Genomic DNA, 24792 nt, shown 5'->3' with positions numbered 1-24792 from the left:
GATTGATCTCTCCCCCTTACCCCCCACCCTCCACTACTACCTTCCTTCTGAGGTTTGAGCATCTGATCGATGTGTCTGTCTCTGGATCTGTTTTTGCTCATCAATTTACGTTGTTCATTATATTCCACAAATGAGTGAGCTCATGTGATATTTATCTTTCTCTGACTGACTTATTTTGCTTAGCAATAATGTTCTCCAGGTCCATCCATGCTGTTGCAAATGGTAGGAGTTCCTTCTTTTTTACAGCAGCGAAGTATTCCATCCTGTAGATATACCACCGTTTTTTAATCCATTTGTCTGCTGATGGGCACTTAGGCTGTTTCCAAATCTTAGCTATTGTAAATTGTGCTGCTATGAATATAGAGGTGCATATATCCTTTCTGATTGGTGTTTCTAGTTTCTTGGGATATATTCCTAGAAGTGGGATCACTGGATCAAAGGGGAGTTTCATTTTTAGGTTTATGAGGAAACTCCATACTGTTCTCCACAGTGGCTGCACCAGTCTGCATTCCCACCAGCAGTGCATGAGGGTTCCTTTTTCTCTGCATCCTCGCCAGCACTTGTTGTTTGTTGACTTGTTGATGACAGCTATTCTGATAGGTGTGAGATGGTATCTCATTGTCATTTTGATTTGCATCTCTCGGATGATTAGTGACTTTGAGCATGTTTTAATATGTCTCTTGGCCTTCCTTATGTCTTCTTTCAAAAAGTATCTATTTAGGTCAGTTGCCCATTATTTGATGGGTTGTTTATCTTCCTTTTGTTAAGTTGTATGAGTTCCCTGTAAATGTTGGAGAGTAAACCCTTATCATAGATCACACTGGCAAGCATGTTCTCCCATGCAGTGGGCTTTCTTGTTGTTTTGCTGATGGTTTCTTTTGCCATGTACTTTTTATTTTGATGTAGTCCCATTTGTTTATTTTCTCTTTAGTTTCCATTGCCCTAGGACAGTGATGGTGAACCTTTTGAGCTCGGCGTGTCAGCATTTTGAAAAACCCTAACTTAACTCTGGTGCCATGTCACATATAGAAATTTTTTGATATTTGCAACCATAGTAAAACAAAGACTTATATTTTTGATATTTATTTTATATATTTAAATGCCATTTAACAAAGAAAAATCAACCAAAAAATTGAGTTCGCGTGTCACCTCTAACACGCGTGTCATAGGTTCACCATCACTGCCCTAGGAGCTGTATCTATGAAGAAACTGCTTTGGCATATGTCTGAGATTTTGCTGCCTTTGGATTCCTTTAGTATTTTTATGGTTTCCCGTCTTACGTTTAAGTCCTTTATCCATTTTGAGTTTATTTTTGTGTATGGTGTAAGTTGGTGGTCTAGTTTCATTTTTTTGCATGTATCTGTCCAATTTTCCCAACACCATTTACTGAAGAGACTGTCTTGACTCCATTGTATGCTCTTGCCTCCTTTGTCAAATACTAATTCAGCATAGTGATTTGGGTCGATTTCTGGTTCTCTATTCTATTCCATTGGTCTATATGTCTGTTCTCATGCCAGTAACAGGCAGTTTTGAGTGGCTCTGTAATACAGCTTGATATCTGGTATTGAGATCCCTCCTACTTTGTTTTTCTTTCTCAGGATTTCTGCAGCTACTCAGAATCTTTTTTTTTATTTCCATGGTCATTTTTGTTTCACTGCCTCCTCCTATAATAACTGCCCAAGGAAGGGGATCGCTCTCAGATCTTCATGTGGTTGGCACATTCTTGCCATTCAGATCACAACTGAAACATTTTTCTTCATTGAGGGCTTCTCTAACTACTAATGAAAGCAGTCACCAGTCTCTATATCCATTTGAATTCTCTGCACAGAACTACAAGATTATTTTATTTACTATTTGTCCTCCCTCCCTTTAGAATGCAAGCCCCCTGAGAGCAGGAATAGTTTCTGCCTTGATCATCACAGTATACAAATAGTATCTGAACATAGCTGGCACAATAAATGTTGTAGGATAAATTAATACAACAGGAAAAAATGTTAAGTAAAACTTTCTTCAAATTATTGTGTCAAGATAGCTTATGGATTTTGAAATATACTTTTCTGGAAAAATGTCATTCCAAAGTGCATTCTAAGATACAACCCTATTATTACCTTTTGTATTTTGGGGGATCTTTTGAACTGATTCTTCAGAAAACTATAGGTTCAATGTATTCTTCAATATGGCTGACCATCAGTCTCAAAATTCTGTTTAAATAAGAACAAAAGTAATTGTTAGATTTATTCAACTTTTAAAATTTTGAAATATCACAAAATTCAGAACTTTGTCACAAAATGTACATAACAAATGCTAAACTCTATAAACTTGTTCTAAAAATTAAGAATGTAAAAATAATAATAAATTAAAACAATCACTTTAAATTTTAGTGCAGAAGTCAAATGACAAAGGTATAAAAATAAGTATAAAAATATGTTATGGATACACTATATAATTTGTGACATTGATGACAATGTATGGGAGGTGGAGAAAAGAAAATGAGTAGAATTATTAAAGTTAAGTTATCAGCTTATAAGAGATTGTTAAAACTATAAGATGTTTTATGTATGATCCATGGTAAGCACAGAGAAAATGTCTATAGAGAATACACAAAAGGAAATGAGAAAGAAATCAAAGCAAGCCAACACACACACACACACACACACACACACACACACACACACACAGTCAATGACACATAAAGGAAAACAATGAGAGAAAAATGACGAAAAGTTACAAGACACAAAAATAATGAACAAAATGGCAACAGTGAATCCTTCTCTACCTGTAATTACTTTATATGCAAAGGAACTGAAGTTACCAATCAAAAGACATGGGTGCAACTGCCCTGGCCAGTGTTGTACAGTGCACAGATAATCAACCTGCGCACCGAATGGTCATGGGTTTGATTCCAGGTCAGGGCACATACCCTGGTTACAGGTTCCATCCTTAGTAGGGGTATGAGGCAACCGATGGATGTTTCTCTCTCTCTTTCTCTCCATCTTCCTTCCTCTCTTTCTAGAATCAATGAAAAACATATTCTCAGGTGAGGATTACAAAAAAAAAAGAGAGAGCCAAAAAAACCCACAAGATCCATTTCTATACTATCTACAAGAGACTCCGCTTTAGATTTCAGGACCCACAGAGGCTGAAAGTTAAAGATTGGAAAAAGATAGTCCAAGTAAATGGTAACTAAAAGAGAGGAGTGGCTATACTTATATAAGACAAAATAGACTTTAAGACAAAAACTGGGAGGGAGGGTGGGTGGGAGGTAATCAACCAAAGATCTTGTCTGTATATATGCATAACCCATGGACGCAGACAATATGGTGCTGAGGCCTGGGGCAGGCTGGAGGGGGTTCATGGGGGGGAAAAGGGGACATATGTAATACTTTCAACAATAAAGAATTATTTTTAAAAAATTTTAAGTAAATTATGTTTTAAAAAATACAAAAACTATCACAAGAAACAAAAATAAAGCATTATATATTAATAAAGGGTCAATCTGTCTGGAATGTATAATTATCCATAATAATAAAAACATAATATGCTAATTAGACCGGACGTCCTTCAGGACATCTCTCCGGACGAACGTCCAGACGAAGCTGGGGCTGCGAGGGAAGCCCAGATCCCAGGTGCCAGAGGGAAGCTGGTGCTGGCAGCTATGGGAAGGAAGGCCTTTTCTTGCACGAATTTCATGCATTGAGCCTCTAGTAAATATATATAAACCCCACATCAGAGCACCTAAATATTTGATACAAACATTGACAAACTGAATAAAGAAACAGAGAGTAACACAATAATAGATTTTAATATCCCAGTTTCAATAATGGATAGAACATCCAGACAGAAGATCAATAAGGAAACAGGTGACTTGAACACTATAGACCACATGAACTTAACAGACATATTCAGAATATCCCACCCCATAGCAGAATATATTCTTCTCCAATACACATAAAACATTCTCCAGGATAGATCACATTTAGGTCACAAAACAAGTCATGACAAATTTAAAAAGCTTGAAATCATATTGAATATCTTTTTCTGACAACAACAGAACAAAACTAGGAATCAGTAACATAAGGAAAACTGGAAAATTCACATATGTGTGGAAATTGAAAAACACCCTTTGAACAACCAATGGGTCAAAGAACAAATCAAAAGGGAAATTAGAAAATATCTTGAGACAGAAACATAATACATCAAGACTTATGGAATGAAGCAAAGGCAATACTAAGAGGGAAGTTTATAGTGGTGGTAAATACATTAAAAAAAAAAGACCTCAAATAAAGCCCTAACTTTACACCTCGAAAAACTAAAAAAGTAAAACTAAACCCAAAGTTAGCAGAAGAAAATAAAAAATATTAAAGCAGAAACAAAATAAAGACTAGAAAAGCAAGAGAAAAAGTAGTTTTTAGAAAAAACAACAAAAAGAGGAAACATTATAAATACCACAGAAATACAAAAATATCATACAAGACTATTATGAACAATTAGATGCCAACAAATTCAATAACCAAGAAGAAATAAATCCTAAAACATACAAGTACCAAGACTGAATCATGAAGAAACAGGAAATCCGAACACACTTTCAACTAATAAGAATATTGAATCAATAATCAAACCTCCTAACAAAGTAAAGCCCAGAACCAAACAGGTTCACTGGTGAATTCTACCAAACATTTTAAAAAGAATTTAATTATCACCAATCCCTCTCAAACTCTTCCAAAAATTGAGGAGAGAATACATCCAAACTCGTTTTAGAAAGCCAATATTACCTGATACCAAAGCTAGACAGACTCCACCAAGTAAAGAAAACTACAGGCCAATATCTCTGATGAATACAGATGCAAAAATCGTCAACAAAATATTAAACCAAACTCAACAACATATTACAAGGATCATACGCCACGATCAAGTGAGATTTATCCTTGGTATGCAAAGATGGCTCAATATACAAATATTTGTAATACTGTCAACAATAAAGTTAAATTTCAAAAATCAATTAATTTAAAAATTAATCAATTTTATCTCAATGCAGAAAAAGCATGTGACAGAACTGAACAACCTTTCATGATAAAAACACTATACAAGCCCTAACTGGTTTGGCTCAAAGGATAGAACTGCAGATTCAAGGGTCCCAGGTTCGATTCCAGTCAAGGACATGTACCTTGGTTGCGGGCTCATACCCAGCAGGTAGTGTGCAGGAGGCAGCTGATCCATGTTTCTCTCTCATTGATGTTTCTTTTTTTAAAAATATATTTTATTGATTTTTTACAAAGAGGAAGGGAGAGGGATAGGGAGTTAGAAACATCGACAAGAAACATCGATCAGCTGCCTCCTGCACGTCCCCTACTGGGGATGTGCCCACAACCAAGGTACATGCCCTTGACCAGAATCGAACCCAGGACCCTTGAGTCCGCAGGCCGACGCTCTATCCACTGAGCCAAACCGGTTACGGCTCTCAGTGATGTTTCTAATTCTCTATCCCTTTCCCTTCCTCTCTGTAAAAAATCAATAAAATTAAAAAAACACACACTATACAAACTAGGAATAGATAGAAGTTCTCAAGATAACAAAGTCCATATATGAAAAGTCCACAGCTAAGATCATGCTCAAAAATGAAAAATTGAAAGCTTTTTCTTTAAAATGAGGAATAAGGCAAGGATGCCTACTCTCACCACTTGTATTCAACACAGTACTGAAAGTCCTAGCTAGAGCAATTAGGCAAAAAATAAAAGGCATCCCAATCAGAAAGTCTCAAACAGTTCTCAAATAGTCACAATAGTCGTGAGAAAGAGCTAGAGGCCTCACACTTTCTGACTTGAAAAAATTACAAAGCCACTGTAATCTAAACAGTATGGTACTGGCATAAAGGCAGACATATAGACCAATACAACAGATTAGAGAGCCCAGAAATAAATCCATGCATATATCTCTCTATATAAAAAGCCAAGCAACCGGTCACTATGAAGTGCACTACAGCAGCAAACAGCCCAATCAGAGCCCCTGTGGCCCCTCTCCCCGGCTGGCCCCACTCCAGATCAGCCCCCCCATCCCAACTGGGGGTGAGGCCGACCAGCCAACCACCTGCATCCCACCACCGCTGCCAGCCCGGACCCAATCAGCCCCCATCGGGGTGGGCCGGCCAGAGCCCACCCATGCACAAATTCATGCACCTGGCCTCTAGTAGTCAAATAATCTTCAACAAGGTGCCTAGACTACATAAGAGAAAGGATAGTCTCTTCAATAAATGGTGCTGGGAAAACAGAATATTCATGCAAATAAATAAAACTGGATCCTTATCTTACACTACACTCATATACACAAAATCAAATCAAAATAGATTAAAGACTTATATGTAAGACCTAAAACTATAAAACTCTTAGAAAAGAAAACACTGGAGAAAGTTTCAGGTCACTGGATTTGACAACAATTTCTTGAATATGACCTAAAAAGGAAATACAAGCAAAAACTGACAAATGGGACTATAGCATACTGAAAAACTTCTGCACAGCAAAGGAAATCAACAAAATGAAAAGGCAATTTAATGAATGGCAGAAAATACCTGCAAATCATTTATCTGATAAGGAATTAATAGCCAAAATATATTAGGAACTCCTACAACCAGCAGAAAAATCAATTAACCCAATTTAAAAAATGGGCAAAGGACTTAAATAGCCATTTCTCCTAAGAAGACATACAAATGGCCCACAGGTAAACAAAAAGATGCTCAACATCACTAATCACCAGAAAAATGTAAATCAAAACTACAATGAGATATCACATATCTGTTAGGATGGCTACTATAAAAACAAAAAAATCAAAGATTAACAAGTATTGGCAATGATATGAAGAAATTAGAACCTTGTCCACTGTTGGTGGAACTGTAAAATGATGTGGCCACTACAAAAAATAACATAAAGGTTTCTCAAAAAATTAAAAATAGAAATACCGTATGATCCAGAAATCCCACTTCTGGGTATTTATCCAAAAGAACTGAGAGTAGAACCTAAATAGATTGTTGTACTGCCATGTTCAGTGTAGCATATTCACAATAGCCAAGAGGTGGAAACAACCTAAAAGTCCATCCATGGATTAAATGGTACATACATACAATGGAATACATGCAGCCTTTAAAAAGGAGATCTTGTCATATGTGACAACATGGATGAACCTTGAGAACATTTGCTAAGTGAAATAACTTACAGAAGAACGAATAATACATAATTCCATGTATATGAGGTATCTAAAGTAGTTGAATTCATAGAATCAGAAAGTGGAATGATGGCTGCCAGGGCCTTGCGGGGGGGGTGGGGGGGGATAGGGAATGGCTATTTAATAGATATAAAATAGATATTTTTTCCTCTGATTTCTTCCAGGATTTTTTTTCATCTTTGATTTTCTATAGTTTGAAAATGACATGCCTGAGTGTCATTTGGGGCAGGGAGGAGGGGTATTTATCCACTTGATGAACTCTGAGCTTTCTGAATCAGTGGTTTAGTGTCTGCATAAATTTAGAGAAATTCTCAATCATTATTGTTTCAAATATTTCTTCTGCTCCTTTCTCTTACTTATCCTTCTGGTAACATTACATGTATGTTACACCTTTTGTAGCTGTCCCATCCTTGGATGTTCTGTATTTTTCAGTCTTTGTTCTCTTTGGTTTTCAGTTTTTGAGGATTCAACTGAGATATCCTCTAGCTCAGAGATTCTTTCCTCAGCTGTGTCCAGTTGACTAGTAAGCCCATCAAAGTAATTCTTCATTTCTGTTAAGTTTTTATCTCTAATACCAGAGGCCCGGTGCACGAAATTCGTGCATGGGGGGGGGGGGGGGTAACCCTCAGCCCGGCCTGCACCCTCTCCAATCGGGACCCCTCAGGGGATGTCCGACTGCCTCTCACAATCTGGGACCACTGGCTCCTAACCCCTCTGCCTGCCTTCCTGATCGCCCCTAACTGCTCCCCTACCAACCTGATCTCTCCTAACTGCTCCCCTGCTGGCCTGATCGCCCCTAACCGCCTCTGCCTCACCCTGCACCCAGGATTCCCTCCTCCGGCCAGTCGCAGGCATCCAGGACCCAGGCCAGCTTTGCCCAGGCTGCGGCCGCAGGCACCCAGAACCACGGGGTGGGTGGCTTGTCCCTCTTCTGGGCCGCAGCCTGGCTGATCCCCATTCCTCTCTCACGAGCTCATTTGTGCCTGGCTGGTCCCCATTCCTCTCTCCCCAGTGTTGAGTGTCTGAGCCATTACGGCGTGAGGGCATGATGACCATTTGCATATTAGCTCTTTATTATATAGGATTCCTTTTGGTTCTTTTTTAGGATTTTCACCTCTCTGCTTACATTGGCCATCTGTCTTGCATGCTGTCTATTTTACCCATTAAAGCCCTCAGCATACTAATCATAGTGTTTTAAATTCCTAGTCTGATAATTCCAACATCCTTGCCATGTCTGGTTCCAGTGCTTGCTCTATCTCTTCAAATTGTGTTCTTTGCCTTTTGGTATGGTTTGGATATGATGTACTTGTAAAAGGAATTGCTGTAAATAGGTCTTTAGTAATATAGTGGTGAGATGGAGAGGGAGGGGAAGCATTGTACAGTCCTATCATTAGGTCCAATCTTTTAGTGAACCTGTGCCTCTGGATGTGAACTTCATAAGAGCTTCTCAGTTTTTTCCCTCCCTCCTTAGAAGAGATAGAATAGTCAGACTGGGCTAGAGTTGGGTATTTCCCTTTTCCCACATGCAGACTAACAGGGCTGGGAATTTCCCTTCCTCCAGGTCATTTAGGCTCTAATACCCAAGCAGTTCAGAGTCTGGTTTAGTTCCCTCTGAGTACTGGCCTTGTTAAGAAGAATAGAGTCTTCTAGTCTATTTCAAAAGTGTCCCTTCTTTCCTCCCTCTGCTGGAAGCAAGAGTGGATTTTTCTCTAATATTTAATGTGGGAATCTGGTCAAGTTCCAGGAAGTAAATCTCACAATAGTTGCAGGCCCCTCACAATATCTGCAGGTCCCCCTGGAGTCTTTAACTGTTAAAGTTGTCCATAGTAAGCTTCCAGCAATTTGTTAATTACAGATCAGGTTTCCTACCCAGCACAGTTCCTTAAAGTGATTTCAACCAGTGAGTCTGTTCCGGGAAGCTGTTGCTCCTTATATTTGTCTGTCTGACTCTCCACTCTTGGTGGCTTTCCCTCTCTTATGGATTTAAGAAGAGTTGTTGATTTATAGGCACTTAATAATTTGAAGGAATTAGTTAACAACAAAGAATTTCTAGGGCCTTTCTTATAACAGACCATGATAAAGACTAATGAATGACATGATATAACTGCATAGGGACTGCCATAGTATTTATTATTTATATTTGCTAGGTTTCCTATGAATTAGTCCTCAATAGTTTCAAACATACCATTTCTTATAATGGAGAAAGCACTCAGAAAGTCTGACTGATAAAAATAAAACTTTAATTAAATGATGGCTTTAAGAATTCTAATAAGCATATATGAATTACTTTCATTGATGTCTCTGCATCAGATAATACAGAAAAGGTCATGACCCAATGGAGAATGATGACCCTATTTACAGAATATTTAAGGAACTGACTATTCAGATTATGGCTGCTTCACATTTTGTTTCTTCCCCCATCTCCCTACTTTGTGTGTGTGTTTGAGATATGTAAACCTTGAAAGTAGTTATGTCTTCTGACCCAGTAATTTCACTTTGAGAAATAAAGTAAATAATCAGAAATGTATCCAAAGTTTTATAGTCATTGCATTCTTATTTAAAATAGTAAACCTAGAAAAAAAATGTAAGCGTCCAATAGCAGTAACAGTAGCATCAAAATACATCAAACATAAATCCAAATATGCCAAAAGTAACAACTGTGGTTATTCCTAAGTAATTATTTTAGCTTATGAATTTTTTAAAAAAATGTTCTTTAGTACTTTCTAAAGTTCCTTTCATAAACATGCATTATTTTTATAGTGAGAAAAACTTAATCGCTGTCTTTTTTCTTCCTTTTAATTGTTTAATAAAAGAGCACTGGCACCCTAGCTGGTTTGGCTCAGTGGCTAGAGCTTTGGCCTGCGGACCGAAAGGTCCCAGGTTTGATTCCGGTCAAGGGCACATGCTTGGGTTTCAGCCTCGATCCCCAGTAAGGGGCTGGCAGGAGGCAGCCAATCAATGATTCTCTCTCATCATTATTGTTCCTATCTCTGCTCCCTTCCTCTCTGAAATCAATAAAAATATATTTATTTAAAAAAAAAAGCACTGGCTATACATAAGAACATAAAGTACATGCCTATCCATTCCAGAGAATGAAATCTGAATAACAAAGTAACATATTACCATTATAAAACATGAGTAAGAGATTTTTTTCTTACACTAATATAGCATTCACATAACTTAAAGAAACTTTAAATTTCATTTATTAATAATTTTTAAATCACAGGAACCTGGGTTTTTATAAAATGGAAACCACAACTAATCTTTTCCTAACCTAATAACCTGTTGACCCACTGACCTACTTTCTAATTTAGGTTAAACCTGGTATCACAGATATTTCTGGGACTGATAGATCTATTAGCATTAATTAAAAGCAGTACTAAATTTAATTGACTAATATAATAAAAAACCTAGTCAACAATCCTTAACTGTATTTACCACCATTTATAAAAATTCTACTTTGCTTCTGCAGATTAACTGTTTGTAGTATAGCTAAAAATATAATTATTTCTGAGAACAATTTTAACTTGTGAATACCTAAATACTTTTAAAATTAATTGTTTAATATAGGAGTAAAGATGAAATTAAACAGTAATTCTCAATTCAATACTAAATGGGAACATTAGCCTACCTCTACAATGGATATAAAATATTAGCATGGTGAAAATCATTCTTGACTCCATAGTAATTTTTAAGACCAACTTAAATTAAAAATTGACAGAACAAGAAACACAACCCATACCAATGTCTCATGGAACTAAGACTCCTGAAGAAAGCTCTGGCTCAAGACAAACACATCAAATGATACCAGAACTGTAGCCTGTCAAATGTCTAGATGCAAGGTAAAATTTTGAAGCCTCATTTAATAAACAAAAACTGAAAAATTAATACAGTTCTCTTAGTGTCATATAAGACTATTACAATGACTCAACTAATGTATTTCTTCAAATAATGCCTGAGCTCCCTATTCATTTAATAGACTGATCTGGTCCACCAAAACACATGAACATCTCATTCCTTTTTCAGAGATGAGACTGAGGCGTGAGCCTGTCCCCAGCCTCAAATGAGCCCTACAGAAGGTTCAGGGAGAGCCGAAGCCTGAGAGTGAGAGTGAACTTCACAGTGAACCAGGTACCATTACCCTGAATCTACACCACCACAGAACTACATCCTGAACCAGGCCTCTATGCTAATATCAGCAGGAAGAAAGGACGGAATCTGTGATAGGCAGAATAATGGCCTCACTAAAAGGACCAGGCCAAAATCCCTGAAACCTGGGAACATGTTACTTTATATGGCAAAACAGGATTTGCAGATGTGATTAAGGTTAAAGATCTTGAGGAGATTATCCTGGATTGTCTGGGTCAGCGGTCGCCAGCCAGGGGTCCACAGACCACTCCGAAAGGTTGGCGACTGCTGGTCTGGGTGGTCCAATGTAATCACATGAGTCTTTAAAAGTAGAGGGCCTTTCCTGAGAGATATATGAGACAGACAGAGGGTCGCAAAGATGCAATGTTGCTGGTTTTGAAAGTGAAAGATGGTGATCACAAGCCAAGGAACCTGGAAAGCCGAATATAAGCATAAGTGATGGATGTAGACAACAGGGGGTGAGGGTGAGGGTGAGGGCAGGATTAAGGGGATGAGGGGACATTGGGGGGATAAGGACACATTTGTAATATCTTATTCAATAAAGGGAAAAAAAAAAAAAGAAAACACAAGGAAACAGACTCTCCCCTGAAGCCTCCAATAAGAAATGCAGCCCTTCTGACACCTTGATTTTACCCCAGTGAGACCCATGCATAACTTGATCTGTAGGACGGTAAGCTAATAAATCTGTACTGTTTGTGATAACTGGTATGGCAGCGATAGAAATTTAATACAGGTCCAAAATCTCTGGCAAACCTTGGTTAAATCTGCCTTTCCCAAATCCTCTCTCTCAATATTTACAATAATCTGCCTAGAAAACCATCAAGACCAATCCCATTATGCCCTACTTTCCTTTTATATCAGTCACCAGGAGGGCCCCAAGACTCCCAGGTTATTCCGCATCACCTGGACTCTTGTCCTTATATACTCTGTATATCCCTATATACTCTGTATATCCCTAAATTGGCTCATTTCCCCTTCCTTTCTAGATTTCCAAAATCCTTTAACAGTGTCCTCTGGAACTCACAGTATGTCATTAGCAAAATATACTATTCCTTCAATAGTACTGCTGCACACTCTCTTCACCTTTCTTGCACAAATGGAAATCTCACTCTCCTCTAGTTCTGCTCAAGCTCCATCCTTTCAAATGATGGCTTTTTTTCTCTCTGCTATGTCCCATATGACTAGGCCCTGGTGGTGAGATAGACTTCCTTATTCCTCATTATCATTTCTAAGTTATTCTTTCTCCCTTCCCTAAAATTTCCAGCTTTGACTCTTATAAGTCTCCAGACTTATCAGCTATCATCCTCTCCTTATTGTAACTGCTCATAAATCCCAGAACAAGCCCTTTATTCCCCAAAGGCTATTACTCTCTCCAAAACCTCTTTTGTCACCGTTTTTGGATTTTAATATCTACATAAATAATCCTCCCAATATCTTGACCAGTCAGTTCCTTGTCCTCATCTCCTCCAGCAATCCTGTGCTCCATCCTATCTCCTATTCATTCCCCTGGAGTTACTCTCAGTTTCAAGCACCTTACCTCATACAAGCTAATATAACATGTAATCAGCTTGATTCAAAACCACAAAAATAAACAAGACTTTTTTAAAATTGGCAATATAGCTCTAGTTTATGTCTTTTTTTTAAAAAAAGTGTTTTAAAAATGTATATATTTTTATTAATTTCAGAGAAGGGAAGGGAGAGGGAGGGAGAGAAACATCAACAACGAGAATCACTGATAGGCTGCCCCCTGCAAACCCCCTACTGGAGATCGAACCAGGAACCCTGGCATGTGCTGATTGTAAATTGAACTGTGAACTATTGATTCATAGGTTGATGCTCAATCACTGAACCACACTAGCTGGGCATGTCTTTTTTTTTTTTTTAACCTATCCTAGCCTTCTAATCTTTGCTGGGCCCTCACAGTTTCTCATCCCATATAAGGCACAAAGGAGCAAGTTAAGTTGATCTGAGATGATCAGGGAAAAATATCAGATAGTAACAGTCTCTGTTGGTCAAGTTACTCATCACACTTAGAGATGCTTAATTCTTTTTCATGTCTTCTAAATGCTACTCTTCCTTTTTGCTATAGAGTGTTTATAATGCAGATAAGCCATTCCATGGCAAAATGCAATGGCTGCTTACAATTCTAATATAGCTGAAGTCGTGCTCACATAAACTTTTTATAATTTCAACTATATCATTTACTAATATAGACACAAATAATACAAACATTGAAGAACATATGGAGGGGAATCAAGGCTTTTGGAGATCACTTGTTTTGCCATATTACAAGGCACCAATTTTCCTTTCAAGCTTCATCTCTCATTGTACCCTCATTGTACACATACTACCTATTTTCTAGCCACACTAAATTTGTACTTATCACCCTTCCCATGAAGTAGAAAATAAAGGTCCCTAGTAAACAAAGGTCTGCCCATTAGTGCCCAACATATTATCAACATAAATGACTTCTTAATATAATATACAAAATTCGTGCACTTGGGGGAGGGGGTCCCTCAGCCCAGCCTGCGCCCTCTCATAGTCCAGGAGCCCTCGGGGCATGTCTGACAGCCTAGGCCTGCTACCCGCAGTAGGCAGTCAGACATCCTTAGCACTGGCATGGAGGCAGGAGAGGCTCCCATGACTGCTGCTGTACTCGCCAGCCATGAGCCCGGCTTCTGGCTGAGTGGCACTCCCCCTATAGGAGCAGACTGACCACCACAGGGCAGCTTCTGCATTGAGCATCTGCTCCCTAGTGGTCAGTGCACATTATAGTGACAGGTCATTCTGCCGTTCAGTCAATTTGCATATTGGCCTTCTATTATTTAGGACTAGAGGCCCGGTGCACAAAAATTTGTGCACTCGGGGCGGGGGGGGGGGGGGGCGGTCCTCCAGCCCGGCCTGTGCCCTCTCACAGTCTGGGACCCCTCGGGAGATAATGACCTGCTGGCGTAGGCCTGCTCCCGGGAGGCAGAGGGCAGGCCCAATCCCTAGGTGCAGCTCCTGGTCAGGCTCAGAGCAGGGCCAATTGGGGAGTTGGGGCGCCGCCCCATCATGCACTGAGCAGGGCGGATCAGGAGGTTGCAATGCCACCCTCAGTCACGCTTAGGATAGACTGATTGGGGGGTTAGGGCACCGCCCCCTGTTACACTCAAGGCAGGGTCAATGGGGAGGTTGCGGCGCCACCCCCTGTCACGCACAGAGCAGGGCCGATCAGGGGGTTGGGGCGCTGCCCCCTGTCACTCACAGAACAGGGCCAATCAGGGGGTTAGGGCGCTGCCCCCTGTCACTCACAGAGCAGGGCCCATCAGGGGGTTGAGGAGCCCCCCCGTCACTCACAGAGCAGGGCCCATCAGGGGGTTGAGGAGCTCCCCCCTGTCACTCACAGAGCAGGGCCGATAGGGGAGCTGGGACACCGCCCCCTGTCACACACAGAGCAGGGCGGATCAAGGGATTGGGGCGCTGCACCCTGTCTGTCACACTCAGGGCAGGGCCAATGGGGAGGTTATGGCTCTACCCTGTCACACACAGAGCGAGGCCCGTGGAGGGGGATTGGGGCGCCACCCTCTATTACCCACAGAACAGGGCCGATCAGGGGGTTGGGGCGCCACCACTGTCACACTCAGGGCAGGGCCGATGGAGAGGTTATGGTTCTACCCTGTCACACACAGAGCAGGGTCCATGGGGGCGGGGGGTTGGGGCGCCTCACCATGTCACACACAGAGCAGGGCCGATCAGGGGGTTGGGGCGCCTCACCCTGTCACTCACAGAGCCGCAGGGCTGATCAGGAGGTTTGGGCGCTCCCCCTGTCACGCTGATCCCAGTGCCGGGAGCCTCGCTGCTCCGCTGATCCCGGTGCCGGGAGGCATATTACCCTTTTACTATATAGGATAGAGGCCTGGTGCACGGGTAGGGGCCGGCTGGTTTGCCCTGAAGGGTGTCCTGGATCAGGGTGGGGGTCCCCACTGGGTTGCCTGGCCAGGCTGGCTGAGGGGCTGAGGGCTGTTTTCCCCGCTGGCAGTTGACTAAAAGCTCCCAACCGCTCCTTGTTTTCTTTTTTTTTTTTTATTCTGAGCCAGCTTTAGCTCTGAGGCCTCGCTGCTGAAAACATGGATACAATGTTGCGGTCCGGGGCTGATTGAAAGCGGGTTTTGTTTAGCTTCTTATTTGCAACATAGTAATAGTTGCTTAGAGTTGCAGTTGAGAGGCCGGCAAGTGAGGCGGGGAACGTTGGAGTTTGCAGTCACTGGAGGAAGCAAGCCTCCCTGCTCGCTTCAGTGCATGGCTGCCGGCCGCCATCTTGGCTGACAGTTAATTTGCATAAGGATACGCTGATTAGCCAATGGGAAGGGTAGCGGTCGTACGCCAATTACCATGTTTCTCTTTTATTAGTGTAGATTAGAATTGATCTCAGGAAATCACATTGTCATTCACATCAGGATTCAATTAATCAATATGTAAAATTCATATTGTTAGTGGAAAACTAAACAGAGATACTGTGTACTAGTTCCCTATGGCTGGTATAACAAATTACTATCAACTTAATGGAAAGAACACAAATTTATTATTTCCCAGTTCCAAAGGTCAGAGTCCAACACTGGTCTCACTGGGCTAAACTCAAGGTGTTTGTAGAGCTGCATTCCTTTCTGGAAACTTTAGCAAAAAATCTTGTTTCCTTGCCTTTTCAAGCTTCTAGAGGTGCCCCTCCTCATCTTCAAAGCCAGCAGCAGGCCATACCCTTCTCTGGCTGCAATCTCTTCTGTCTCCCACATACCTCATAAAGACCCTGTGATTACATTGGGCCCACCCAGAGAATCAAAATAATTTTCCCATTTTAAGGTCAGCTGATTAGCAACCTTAATTCCTCTTTTCCATGTAACATAACATAGTTACAGGTTCTGGAAATTAGGACATAGACATCTTTGAAGGGCCATTATCTGCCTACCATATACCATGACCCAATTTTCCCTTTGGTGAAGACAAAATAAAGTATCTTGTGGGGAAGAGCAAAGAATAATTTGACCTATCAATAGATAAAAAAATATGCCACCATGCCAGTAAGCTTGTAACTTCTGAACTATTTTTTCCTTTCATGTTTCTTCAATGGAATTGAAAAACAACGTGGATAATAATTCCAGAAACATGAGTTCAACTGCAACTGAAGTCTAAATTTATTGCTATATGGCAGCAACAAGCTCTATGGATGTTTTACTGAATGGCAAAACATTTGTTTAATTTAATGTCCAAATGACTATTACAGCATACTTCCCTTTGGACCACTACTTAATGCGCTAGAGAATATACAAAAATGGCATAACTTGTAAGTGTCAAACAGATATCCAAACAAGATTAATTAAATCACAGTCTATTTTAAAAAGTCAAGTGTTTGTAAATTTCTGAGATGGATCTCCAGAAAAAAGAAGGGGGAGGTAGAATGAATATGAAATATTCATATTCTCAGAATTTCATTAGTACTATAAATCTCCAGGGACCTGTTAAGAAATTTGATAATTAAGTAGTATTATGAAAATACTAGACTTAGGATAGCTTATTAGATATCTAGTAGTTTATAACTAATATGTATTAATATAATGATAATTTTTGACATTTTATATAACTTTGTCAATCAGACCACCAGATCCATATAAAGTACCATTAAAACATATCAATTTTTAAGTATTCCTCTAAGTTTTGCAGTATAATCCCTTCATAAAATGACAGTTGGTCTGACCTATTTAACTTGGGTAAACTGCCATGTTGCTTTTGTGCAGCCAAATAGGCCAAACAAGTTCCCGACCAACTGAAAACTAGTTCAATTAAGTTCAGATGCATCTTGAACCACAGATTATTCAGAAAACAACCGTATAGCATTTCCTCTTCACCAAAGTTATCAGTTTATCTACATTTATATTTAAGATAAATTTTATTTCCTTTAAAATTCTGCAATATATGACATATATCTATGCTACCCACTTCTACTTACTTATCTCTCTATCCCTATTTCAAAGCTTTCAAATATTTGTGGGTATGTTTATCCCTTAACTGACTATTATTTTTAACCCACTGACTGATGTGCTTGATCCTTATCTGAAATGAAAAGGTGTAGAAAAAGGACAGGCCAAGACCCTATCTGGATCGGTGGAGTAACAAGAGAAATGGGCTCAAATGGCACAGACCCCTCTTCTTTGCAGCATGTAAGTATGCAGTAGTAATTATGAATAAAAGAGGATGTGTAAATGGAACAAAAATTCACAGCCAGAAGGCCTATGGCTAGGTTTCACAGGGTACAGCTGAGACTTTTATCAAGTATTATAGAGCAGAGGTATAACCTTGATACAGAAGACACAGGATTTGAAATTTCTACTGATTTATCTTCAAGCCTGCTACCGAGCCCATGCAGTTAATATGTATTTCATATACAATTGTATTTTTCAGTTCTGAACTTTCCATTTGATTCTTTTTTCTAGTTTTCAGAGATCTTTACATTCATGTCAAAAGTGTTTACTTTTATCTCATTGAACATGGATATAATAGTTGTTTTAACGTATTTTTCTGATGCCTGGGCTGCATGGTTCAATGGTTAAATGTCAACCTAAGAACCAGGAGGTCATGGTTCGATTCCTGGTCAGAGCACATACCTGGAGTGAGGGCTTGATCCCAGTGTGAGGCATGCAGGAGGTAGTTAATCAATGATTCTCAGCATTGATGCTTCTCCCTCTCCCTCTCCCTTCCTCTCTAAAAATCAATAAAAACATTTTTTAAAATAAAAGTATTTTTCAGATAATTCCATCATCAGGATCATCTCAGAGTTGGCATCTGTTCATTGTCTTTTCCCATAAAAAATGGTCAGATTTCCCTTTTTGTTTTATGTCAAGTAATTTGAGATTATATCCTAGACATTCTGAAAATCAGGTTATAAAATTCTAAATTCTATTAACATCTTCTGAAGAATTTGATGATTTTTTTTTTTTTAAGTTTAGACTGGAAGTACTATATTGCCTTCTGTGAGTGGTAGTTCCAATGTCAGTTCAATTTTCAAAGTCTTTAGTATGTTATTTGGGCTTATCCTTTGTGAGCATCACTCAGAGGCAAATCTGAGATTTGAACAGTAGTTTATGTTACTAGTATAGTTCAATTCTCTTAGTCTTTGCTTTAAGTCGGTTCTGTGCATGTGTAGTTTATGTGTGAGGTGGAACTTCTGTGGATTCATATTCACCATGAGGGAATATCCTCTCATATCAGCTCTCTTTTCTCTGAGGTTCCCCCAGCATGCTCTTGTTTCCAGGGGCCTCTTTCCCAATTCCTCTGGCCAGAGAAATTATTTTCTCTCAGAGTTTTAAATAGTTGTGCCACCATGGCAATGCAACATTGCTTACAGGTGGAGATGGTCTCAGGGTAGACTTGAGAGAGCAAAAGAAAAGATCCCTTTCCTTGTCCTCTGTCTAGAAATAGGGTTTTTTCTTGGAGTTTTTGATAATTGCTATACTAATTTGTGTAGATCTACAATTTAGCCCATTTGGTCAAAGCTGGGACATAGATCAAAATGGTACACTCACCATTATACAGACTATTCTTCAAGTTATGACTTCCTTTCTCAATTTGCCCACTATTAACTTTCAGAGTCTTTACATGGTTTTTGTATTCTATTGACAGTTTATTGCGGTGACACTGGTTAATAAAATTATATAGATTTCAAGTGTACAATTCTATATCATCTGTATATTGCAATGTGTATTTGCCACCCAAAGTCCAATTTCCTTCTGTTACCATGTATTTGACCCCCTTTACTACCCACCCCCAACCCCACTTCTCCTCTCGTAACTCCTGACAGTTTTTAGTTCCAATCAGTCACAGAGAAAGGCTTACTCCATTTTGGCTATTAATTGAATTATGTCCATTTCCCAACAGACTTTTACCTAAAGGCTTTAGTAGTCTTTGATCATTATCTAGATTCCTAATTTTACTACAGGGTGTGCTGTGGTGAGTTTCTAATCCAATCATTCTCCCAGCAATTCTTATTAGCTGTGATTCTTCTATAATGGTAACCTTTCTTCCTAACTATTTAGTTACCTTGAAATATAATTTGTGCAGTAAAAGAATAAATAGTTGATTCTTTCATTTACCAATAGTTTTCAGAGTAATGAACTGGTTACCTACGAAGGTTTTTTTGAAAAAGTATTATTATGAACTTTTGGATTATTATATAAATATATATTTCAATCTACTGCAGTCATTACATTTTTAAAAACCTATTTTTGCCCTAGCCGGTTGGCTCAGAGGATAGAGCATTGGCCTATCCTTGGACTGAAGGGTCCCGAGTTCAATTCTAGTCAAGGGCACACACCTCAGTTGCAGGCTTGATTCCCAGCCCTGGTCGGGGCACCATGTGGGAGGCAACCAACCAATATGTCTCTCTCACATTGATGTTTTTCTCTGTCTCTCCTCATTCTCTCTAAAAATCAATGGAATCAATGGAAAAATAACCTCAGGTGAGGATTAACAAAAAGAAAAACAAACAAAAAGAAAACCAACCATACATGTTTTTATTGAAAATTTCAAACATATAAAAAAATAAAGAGTAATAAAATTATTAATCTATATACCCATCACCCATTTTCAACAATTATCAAACCATGGACAATATTATTTCATTTATTCTGCCCCTTCCCCATTCCTTACTATCTCCCCTTGCATTATTAAAAGCAAATCCCAAAAATTATATCCTTTCATCTGTATAAACTCCAGTATGATCTACAAATTATAAGGACTTCTAAAAAACATAACCAGTTATCACTATCATACCTTTAAAAATTAACAAAAGATGTATAAGAAGTCTACACACAAAATAACAAAACATTTCTGAGAGAAAACGTTAAAGGCCTAAATATATCAAGTTATATACCATGATTAATGTATTAAAAGTCTCAATACTGAAAGATGTCAATACATCCAAATTGATCTACAGATTCAATATTAAGCTAGTTAATAATAATAATAAATAACAAATAATAATATTAAACAAGTTTAATATTAAGCAGGGTTTGGTTGTTTATTGGGAAACTGATAGGCTGAGTATAAAATTTTTACTGAAATTTAAAGTACCAAAAAGAACTAACACAGTTATGAAGAACAAAGCAGAAAGATTTAAAGCTACACTAATTAAAAGAGTATTGTACTAGCACAAGAACAAACAGACCAATGAAACAGAGAAGAGTCCAAAAAGTGACCCACAAATTATTAGAGTCACCTGATTTACAATAAAGGGACTAGGGAAAGGATAGTCTTTTCGATAAATAATGCTTGACCAAATGGATTTCCATATGGAAAATAAAATGAACCATGAATCCTACCACATACCATGCATAAACCTAAATATAAAAGTTAGAACAATTAAGTTTATAGAAGAAAACATACGAATATTTTCTTGGTTTGGGGATAGGTAAAGATTTCATAAAACACACAAAAAACACCATAAAAGAATACTTTGTTAAAATGGACTTTTTTAAAATAAGAAATTATATTAATCAAGACATGCTATTCTATTAAGAGTGAAGAAATAGAAGAATTTTAATACTTAATCCAACAAAAAAAACCTTATTCTATAAACAGATAAAGAATTCCTAAAAAGACAGACACAATAGAAAAATGGGCAAATGACATTAACAGGCATTTCTCAAGCAGATATCCAAATGGTCAACAAGTATATAAACATCTACTAAGCCTTTGAAGGTATCAGGGAGTTATGAATTAAAACTACAAAATTTTTACTACATATATAGAAGAGCTAATATTAAAAACACTAGTAATTTCAAGTATTGGTGAGGATATAGATCAATAAGAACTCTTGTATACTGCTGGTGGCAATGTAAATTGACTCAACCCCTTTAGAAAACTGGGAGAATCTACTAAAGCTAAGTAGGGAAATACCCTAACCCAGCAATTTCACTCTTGAATATTTAGCCAACAGAAATGCACATATATGTACACCAAAAGACACACAAGAATATTTACAGCACCATTGTTCATAATAGCCCAAAACTGAAAATTATCTAAATGTCCATCAACAGTAGAATAAAGAAATAAACTGTGGTGTATACATACAAATGATGCTATTACAAAGCAATGAAAAAAGAAAAATTGTTGCCATATGAATCAACATAGATGACTGCATAAACAAGATTATCAAATAAAAACAGATACTAAGTGCAAAAATAGACAATACTAATGAATAAATACTAATGAACGCAGAATAAGTTACCTGTCAGAGAGCGTGATGTCAGGAGGCATGAAGAAGGCTCCTGGATTGATAAAAATGTTCTATATCTTGATCTTGGTATTGGTTAAAGAATGACTTCATAAAATTTCATCAAAATGATACTCAGAATTTATGCACTTCATAATATGCATGTTTTCATTCAAAGTTGTTTAAAGTTGGCATTATTATCAGTCCCTTCATTTTTAATTTTGAATTTTTTGGTTATTTTGCTTGTCGGTAAAATGAAGTTTCTAATAGAAATAGGTTCTACTTCAGTCTGCCTTTTAGTTGGGTTACAAAAAGTCACATTTACTTCCTTTTTCAATATAATTACTGAAGAATTGTCTTGATGTGGATCCTTTCGATATTATGAGAGCAATAAAAAGTCTAGCCTGAAGTTAAAACTATCCCATATTCACAAACCAGAAAATTCTAAGATAGTATTTTTTCTTAAAGTAAATACAATTGATGAATTTTTCTGTATTAAGGTCCAGTACACTAGTTCCTATAGTTTGTATTTGGCAAAAAAGGTAAGAAAATCAAGCTTCTGAGGTTTAGCATCTAAGTTTTAGCTTGAATTGAAAAGAGTAAGTCAAGGCAAGGTGTCATCATAAGGTTGTTGTGGAAATAAACTATTAAATGTGAAGTTCTTAGAACATGATGCATAGCACAAAATAAATGCTAAAAAGTAACTGCATTTATTAATACCATTTTGAGAAACACTATAATATATCCTTATTCTTGAATTTCCTTCAAAATATAAAAAATTAAATTTAATAAATAAAACCAGATACACTTTTAAGAACAATGTATTTATGGAATTAAGGGAAGACTTAACAGATTTTTAATGAAACGAGCTGAAGTGAAGAAAAGTACAGAATAGATGAAAATTAAATAGACTATACCTAAAATTTTTTGAAGTTCTAAATTACACCAATTGGCATTTAACTATGATCTTATGATTAAAATAACTGATGAAATAATCTGCAAGAATACTGTTACTATAAAGATATTATCTTTGTATAGCAGCTTTTACATTTGCAAAGTTCTATTTCATTTTATCTACACCATTATTCTAAAATAACTAAATCTGTTTAATGTTATTTATGTTATAAACTTATTAAATCTAGTGAAGTGACATAAAACAGAGCACCTGCACTGATGACAAAATGGCTAATCACAAAACACCCAACAAAAAACATTGCTCAATAACAGCACCACCATGTAAACAGAGTATGTGTGAAAATACTCTAAAAAATAAACACAAGGAATATAAGTGTACTTTTTTAAAAACTTTGTAAGCTTGTGGGGGTTTTTTTTGTGGTTGTTTTAATCCTCACCAAGGGATTGTTTTTATTTATTTTAGAGAGAGAAACATGTCTGTGAGAGAAACATTGATTGATTGCCTCCATATGCACCCCAACGGGGGATGGAACCTGAAACCTACGTATGTGCCTCCGACTGGGAATTGAACCCCAAACCTTTAGTTGTACAATGCGATGCTCCAATCAACTGAACCACCCGGCCAGGGTGGAATATAAGTGTATTTTTGGATATGTTTTTTTTTAAATTGTTTTTTGTTTTTTGTTTTTTTTTTAGAAAGAGAAGGGAGAGAAAGGTAGAAACATTGATGAAGGAGGAAACATCATTGATTGCTGCCTCCTGCACACCCCCTACTGAGGATCTAGCCTGCAACCTGAGCATATGCCCTGACAAGGAACTGAACCATGAACTCTTGGTTCCTGGGTCGATGCTCAATCACTGAGTCACACCGGCCAGCCTACAAGTGTATTTTTAATGGAAGTAAATAATTTAAAAGCAATAGTATTTGGACATAATTTCCAGGGGTTTCTTTGGTAACTGCTAAAGACAGCTCTTTAAGCTTTTTACTTGGAAATAATTTCAAATTCCAGAAAGGTAATAAAAATAGTTCAAAGAACTCCTATATATACTTTATCCCGATTCACCAATTTTTAGCATTTTCATCATTTTCTTTATCATATATAAGCATATCTTTTGATCCGCTTAAGAGTAAGTTATATATAGCATGCCCTTTTACGTCTAAGTACTTCGATGTGTACCTCCTACAAATAAAGACATTCTCTTAAATAACCATAGCATAGTTACTTCAGGAAACCTAAAAATTGTAAAATATTTTTAAATTGTAAAATATTTTAATTAATGCCTACTCTCCAATTTTTTAATTGATCAAATAAAGTCCTTTAGGGTTTTCTTCCTCCTCCAGTAGAGGATCCAGTCCAGAGTCATATACTACACATTTGGCTGTCATATCTCCCTGAACTCCTTTAATTTAGAACAGTTGTCTTCAGCTAAATACCTTTTAAATCATCTTATCTTCACAAGATATTCTTCAAGGCAAGATTTTAAAAGTTGGGTAATCTTGAGCAAAATATATAGGAAAGCTTCATTTAAAAAAAAAGAGGTTCAGCTCTGGGTTGGTGGCTCAGTTGGTTGGAGCATCACCCATATACCAAAAGGTTGTAGTTAGGGCACAGGGTTCAATCCCTGGTTGGGACACGTATGGGAGGCAACCAATTAATGTTTCTCACTCGCATCAATGTTTCTCTCTCTTTCCCCCTTCCTCTCTTTCTAAAATCAATAAACATATCCTCGGGTGAGGTTCACTGGAAGAGTAGAAAAAAGTTTCAGAAGATTTAGATGAGAATATATGTATTCCTATCCAAGAGTGTTTTTAGTAGGTATATATTTTAAAACTTTACAATGAGGAGACTTCTAGTTTTCTTTGAGATTGGTATTTCTTGGATTAGTGGTTCATCTGGTCTCTTAAGATTTCAAAAAAAATAACAATATATAATCAACTTAGACAAATCTGGGCAATGATTTGATGACTATCTATAAAGAATGAATCCAGAGGAAATCACTGTTTTCGACAAAATTCTCTCCTATAGTTAACAAAATCACCCAATCCCAATAAGCAAACCTTTAAAAAACAAACTACAATCATTGTGATCGAATATAGATAGTTATTGGACTACAACCGATTTTGTTCTTTCACTCAACAAACACTGATTGTGTGCCAACTATGTACCAAGCCTGTGAGAGCTACAGGGGGATCTAGTGGTTAAAAAAAATAGGCATAATACCTACCTTAGGAAACTTATAATTTAGTAAGTCTTAACAATTATTATTTTCCC

The 24792-nt window shown here is 37.8% G+C and overlaps 1 protein-coding gene across 8 annotated transcripts in view; it reads right to left on the bottom strand.

Moving 5' to 3' along the window:
* The window catches only part of CLOCK (clock circadian regulator), a 159205-nt gene that overhangs the window by 90219 nt on the left and 44194 nt on the right, over positions 1-24792 (bottom strand). For 6 of the 8 annotated variants that reach the window (XM_070396399.1, XM_070396381.1, XM_070396372.1 and 3 more), the window contains one exon: positions 2109-2201. The gene's annotated coding sequence lies outside the window, so the exon portion shown is untranslated. Of the gene's footprint in view, positions 1-2108; positions 2202-17999; positions 18643-21619; positions 21660-24792 lie in introns of those variants that run through there. The other 2 variants (XM_070396391.1, XM_070396423.1) reach the window with 2 other exon arrangements.

This window comes from Myotis yumanensis, unplaced genomic scaffold (genome assembly GCF_028538775.1).
Source record: "Myotis yumanensis isolate MYYU_CA2020_CCGP unplaced genomic scaffold, mMyoYum1.0.hap1 SCAF_1, whole genome shotgun sequence".
NCBI lineage: Eukaryota > Metazoa > Chordata > Mammalia > Chiroptera > Vespertilionidae > Myotis > Myotis yumanensis.
This window is presented reverse-complemented; position numbering and strand designations above follow the sequence as displayed.